Source organism: Eulemur rufifrons, chromosome 3 (assembly GCF_041146395.1).
Source record: "Eulemur rufifrons isolate Redbay chromosome 3, OSU_ERuf_1, whole genome shotgun sequence".
NCBI classification, from domain to species: Eukaryota; Metazoa; Chordata; class Mammalia; order Primates; family Lemuridae; genus Eulemur; species Eulemur rufifrons.
Window position 1 is genome coordinate 80364212 of NC_090985.1, and position 6147 is coordinate 80370358.

General features: G+C 38.3%; 1 pseudogene; it reads left to right on the forward strand.

Annotated features, from left to right (window-relative positions):
• Nucleotides 1–3007: 3007 nt before the first annotated feature.
• LOC138381396 (serine/threonine-protein kinase 24 pseudogene) lies at nt 3008–4075 on the forward strand (annotated as a pseudogene).
• Nucleotides 4076–6147: the final 2072 nt, after the last annotated feature.

Sequence of the window (6147 nt, forward strand, 5' to 3'; positions counted from 1 at the left end):
AGCAGAATGCAAATACTTGGACACAAACATAGACTCACTGAATTAGAGTCTCAAGGAGCAAAGTCCTGAAATCTTTATGTTAACACAGTCTCTGCATGGTAAAATGGAAAAACATGGAACTAAGGAAACAGAAATAAGCTATGTGTACTGATTGTTTTGATATAGGCAGTCAGAAAATGTTAGTTAACTTACTAGTGACATACTTATGTGTTTACTAGAAAATAATTTTTATTTATTCAGTAAAATAAACTATTCTTCTTGAACACATATGTAACCTTCAGGTTGTCTTGCTTCTTCGGTAATGGTGGTAATATTCAACATCTCCTGGATTTAATGAACAGTTACAAGAGTGTCTAGGAAGTTTCCTGATGATAATTTTCCTTGCTTTAATTGTTCTGTAAATATAATGGCTGTAATGAGTAAGCAGAAAGAGAAACCAACTGAAGGGAACACTGTGTTTTTTATAAGCTTCTTTCCTAATTTCCATTTGCTTGACTTTATTTTCCAATTGGAAATGGTGAGCTCGTCAATATTTTCTGAAAGCCAGAAACAACGTTTACATGACCTACATAATTTACATGGTAAATTCCATGCCATGTGTGACTAAATTTTAACTTCAGAAACAATATTATCTTCCTGAGTTTTCAAACAAGCAAAGCCACCTTGCAACATGAGTAAATACAGCAGTCTTTCTTTCAGTTTTCAAAGTATCAACAGATTTTTTAAAAAATAATGATGAATTTTATATATTGATTTAAATGATGACTTATTTTAAGTTTCAATAAGTCTTTGAGTGTCTCCTATATCCCAGGAACTGATTCATGCTGTCAATGAAACCAGAGCACTTTCTCTTGTTTCTCTGTGGTCAACAGATCTGACCACTCTAGGACTCTCATTACCATCCCCAAAATTTGGACATGTGTGAATTTCCAGAGAAATTATAGGTATGAAAACAGATAATACAGGGCATTCCAACCCAGGATAATAAGCATGTAGGAAAATAGTTTGGCCTAAGAGAAAACTAGTAGATGCATATGAATTTATCTAAAAAATGTTTACTTCCATTAATTTTAGGTTTCTGGTACTTTTATTTTTCACATAATTGCTGGTTAGTGAGAGTCCTTACTAAACATTATAGAGAAGAGAAATTAAAAATCTTGGTTTCCAATGAGCACAGTGGTAAATAAAGAAATCATGTGGTAATTCTTAAAACACAAAGGGGAGGCACAATATAATGAACATAGCCTCATTTTTAGATTAAGACTGATCTGAGTTCTCAGTCCTGCTCCAAAGGTCTATATCTCTGTTCTTGTGCCAGTACCATGCTGTTTTGGTTACTATAGCCTTATAATAAAGCTTGAAGTCTGGTAGACGGATGCCTCCCAATTTGTTCTTTTTGCTGAAGATTGCTTTGGCTATACAAGGTTTCTCTGGTTTCATATGAAGTATAGAATTATTTTTTTCTAGATCTGCAAAGAATGCTGATGGTATTTTGATAAGGGTTGCGTTAATTCTGTAGATCACTTTAGGTAGTATGGACATTTTAACAACATTGATTCTACCAATCCATGAGCATGGTAGGGTTTTCCATCTGTTTACAACTTCTACAATTTTTCTCAGTGTTTTGTAGTTCTCCCTATAGGTCTCTCACTTCCTTAGTTAAATATATTCCTAAATATTTAATTTTCTTTGATGGTATTGTGAAAGACCCATCTGAGTTTATTCTAGACAATGAAGATGTAGATACCCATCTTAGCATCAAGTAGGTCTGAAGGAAAACTTATTGGAGCAATAACAAAATTCTAAGTCACCCTCTGGACTTTGGGTGTTTTCTCTGAGAGGGGGCTATTGGACTCTGTCTGATAAAGTATTAAATTTGCACACTCACCCAGGTGTGGCAGGGGTACGTCAAGAAACCACACTCTAGCCGAGTGCCAGCTACAATATAAACATGTAGGAAAGTAGCTAGTTGTGATGCAGCTGACTTCGTAGACTCAGAGGCTGGTCTGACTGAGAGACAAAGGAAGTACTGCTCCAAAGCAGGCTTATTCCTTCAGGCACAGGCTGCAGTGCCCGCAGACTCTGGGTGATAGTGAGGTGTGGAGAGTGTATGTAAAGACAGATTTGTTCTCAAGATTTCCCATCAGCTGCTTACAAATAGGGTCAAATCACAAGTAACTTCTGCTTCCACCAGGCAGAAGTTAGGAAGATTCACTCTAGGAAACATTTTAAACTGAAAACTTTCACACTTAAGAATTATTAATAATCACATGTTTGGCCTGACAAAGACATGAATATAAGTCTATAGTATGGTTTACCTATAAAACATTCCAAAGCCTAGAGAAATAAGGGAATAGAGCATGCAGGGGTCTTCCAAGTTGTGTGCTTTGTTGTAGAAAGTTCTCAACAAATTGTAGCTTCCCCATGGTGGAAAGGTATCACACCTCCATGTCACACGTTAGGCAAGTTACTTATCACTTGTCATCATCATATTTCTCGCCTGAAAACTAAGAATAATAAAGAGAATAGAGCCCACTTTGCAATATCATAGGAAGAAAAATATGAGGTTTAAGAACCACATTTTTCTGGTGCACTTGCGAGTTTGGCCAGTTGTGTGTGCTGCTCCAGCTCCAGGGGGCTGGCTTGAGAGGGCCCAGGCCGCTGGGACTCAGCAGAGCCCACTTCTGTTCCAGGAAGTGGCCATCCTGAGCACCACAGCTCACTCCCCAGTGCAGTAGCGCCTGCCCAACATGCAGAACCTCACAGAAGATCCAGAAGGGCTTTTTATAAAACAAGAGAGAATTGGAAAGAGCTCTTTTGGTTAGGTGTTGAAAGCATTGACAATCAGACTCAGAAAGTGGTTGCCATAAAAATCACTGATCTAGAAGAAGCTGAAGATGAGATAGAGGAAATTCAACAAGAAATCACAGTGCTGAGTCAGTGTGATAGCTCATATGTAAGCAAATATTATGGATCTTATCTGAAGGATACAAAATTATAAATAAGAATGGAATGTGTTGGTGGAGGCCCCACGCTAGATCTGTTAGAACCTAGATGTCTAGATGAAACTCAGATGGCCACCATATTAAGAGAAATGCCAAAAAGATTTGATTATCTCCATTTGGAGAAGAAAATACATAGAGATATTAAATCTGCCAACGTTCTCCTGTCTGAGCACAGCAAGATGAAGCTAGCTGACCTTGGCATGGTAGGTCAGTTGACCAACACTCAGATCAAAAGAAACACCTTCATGGACACCCCTTTCTGGATGGCGCCTGAGGTCATCAGTCAGTCAGCCTAGACATCTGGTCCCTGGGCATAACAGCTATAGAACTTGCAAAAGGGGAACTACCTCATTCCGAGGTGCACCTAATGAAAGTTTTATTCCTCAATTCCAAAGAACAACTCACCACTGTGGAAAGGAAACTACAGTAAACCCCTCAAGGAGTTTGCAGAGGCCTGTTTGAATAAGGAACTGAGCTTTAGACTTACTGCTAAAGAGTTATTGAAGTTTGTAATATGCAATGCAAAAACAAAAAAGAAATCCTACTTGACTGAGCTCATCACTAGGTACAAGAGATGAAAGGCTGAACAGAGCCACAACAACTCAAGTTCTGAAGATTCAGAGGTGGAAAAAGATGGCCAAGCATGTGGAAGCAGTGACTCTGAAGACTGGATCTTCACAATACAATAAAAAGATCCCAGGAATCTTGAGAATGGAGCTCTTCAGCCATTAGACTTAGAAAGAAGTAAGATGAAAGACATCCCAAAGAGGCCTTTCTGTCAGTGTTAATCTGCAATTATTCCTCCTCTGCTTCCAGAGTTGAAAGAGATGAGCCAGGCCTATAGAGGGAACATGTCTTGCATAGAAGAACTACAAGAGGCCCTCCACCTGGCAGAAGTATTCCCTGGCACCTCCAACAGCAAGACGGCCTGGCTTGTGCAGCGGCTCCAGAGATATTTTCTAAGTGATGAAGGACTTCATCTCACTGAAATTCCTTTAGCATTTGGGGTTTTTTTTCTTTTTTCTTCTCCATCCTCCTCCTTTCTAAAAGTCAACAAAGGCCTTTGCTGACTCTACTGAAGAGGTGCACCATCAAGGGGACACCCCCCAAAGCCACAGGCACTTGTTTGGGATACACATGGTCCTCACTGTGCTGTAGCCAGATGAAGTCTCCCTGAGGTGAGGTGTGGAGGGTCAGCTCCTTCAAGCAATCATTTTATTTTATTCTTGTTTTTACTTTTAGCCTTAGTGCACATATGCAAGGAAAGTGTCTTTACAAACAAAAACAAACTCTGAAATGTATGTTTGGGATTATGATAAGGCAACTAAACATATGACCTCAGATATCCTGCTTTAAGTTGGAATATGGAGAGTCACTCTGGCAGATTGGTGTACAGATTGTATATAGTGTCATTTTTATGGAAACCCTTTCAGCTTGTATAAGGAATCACTGTGTATAAATTGGCCAAGTGCTTTTTTAGATAGTTCAGTGGAGTAAATATTTGACAGGCCATAACTTGAGTTCATTGCCTTGCCTTTATTACATATAAGTTTTGGATTGTGTGACCAATGATTTGGGTTTTATTTATATTTGCAGGGTCATTAATAATAATTAATGCCCCTCTTATGGAGCACTCTTACCTGTATTTCAACAGATGCAAATTTTCCTCTTGTTTGCCCTACAACCCTTTTGGTACACTTAGAAGTTGATTTCCATTTCCCCCATTGCTGGTACTATTAGTGTTTTAAATTGGAACGTATCTTGCCTCATGAAGCTTTAAATTATTATTTTCAGCTTCTCCCTGATGAAACATTCTCCTCTAACATCGTTTGGAATCATGCCACTGCTGGTCTGTGACAAATGTACCATCCTTTCCAGTACAATTTTCTGTCACACCTTGTAGGGGATCTATTATACATATTGTCTTTCCCACCTAAAAATGAATGATTACATGAATAAATTTTATAACACACTTAAAAAGAAAAAACTTAACTCTTTTGATTCTGCCTTCCGCCAAGGTGCCATAACTTATCTGTCCCAGAGAGCCTGTAAGAAAACGACATCATGTCTAAGAATTTAATGATTTTTAAGGAAAGGGTTTAATTTTAATGCTTCTGGAACTGCTTTATGCTGATAAAATGCAGAGATATAAAGGGTGTTCTTTGTTTTGGAAAGCCCCTAAAAGAGTTGCTGGATGAACAAAATGAGTGCATTTTGAAAATGTTTTGAAAAGTTGAAATAGTTTGGAGTAAAGACCTTTAATATCAGCTTGTTCAGGCACCTGCATTCCAATGTAAGACCAAAGACAAACTGATTTAACAGTAACTCTATAAGAATACAAATATTTCAAAAAAGACCTTTTTCCCTTCTCTAACTTCTCCCTTAACACCATCCAATTACTAAAATCCCAATCCTCAAATCCCTGTAAAGACCCTTCCCTAATTCTCCCCTTTTGAGATATTCCTCCAAACTGATACTCCCTTTGCTCAGTGAATTTCATACCCAGCTGCTTCCCCTGGAGGTTTATATGAGCTTTAACAAATTCTAGATGAGAAATAAACATTTTTTAATGAACAGTAATAGAGTAGAAAAAAGGAAAGGAAATCTAGGGAAAGTCACAGGCCCATTAACACTGGAGGGGCGGGGGGAAGGAGGGGTAGAGCAGAGACCCATAAGAAATTCTGAAGATTGGAAGGAAGCAAAGACACTTTCAAACCAGCAAGCTAATAGTAAATATTTTCTACATCACTGGCCAGTAACATCAGTCCACTCTGTGTACTCCAACTTTTGGGAAAGTTCTGCTATGAGCAGCACCTCATGTTATCACTAATTTACTTTCCAGGTAGACTAAATAGATAGTGAGTGTGGACAAATGGGGGTCTAAGTCCCACATTCAGTTTGATATGACAGAGACAGAAAAGAACCACACCCACAGGAAGTGAAATTTTAGAAAGAAAATCCATAATTCAGCAAAAGACAGACATTTAAAGCAAAGATAATAAATAAATGAAGCTCTTCAACAATCCAGAAATATATTAAAGGGAGTGCTGTATTTCCCAAATTACCAGGATTGTATTGTCTAGGCAGTTTATTTTAAATATTAAAAGAAAAGGTAATCCCAGCAGGTTGGAGACTGTAGGGA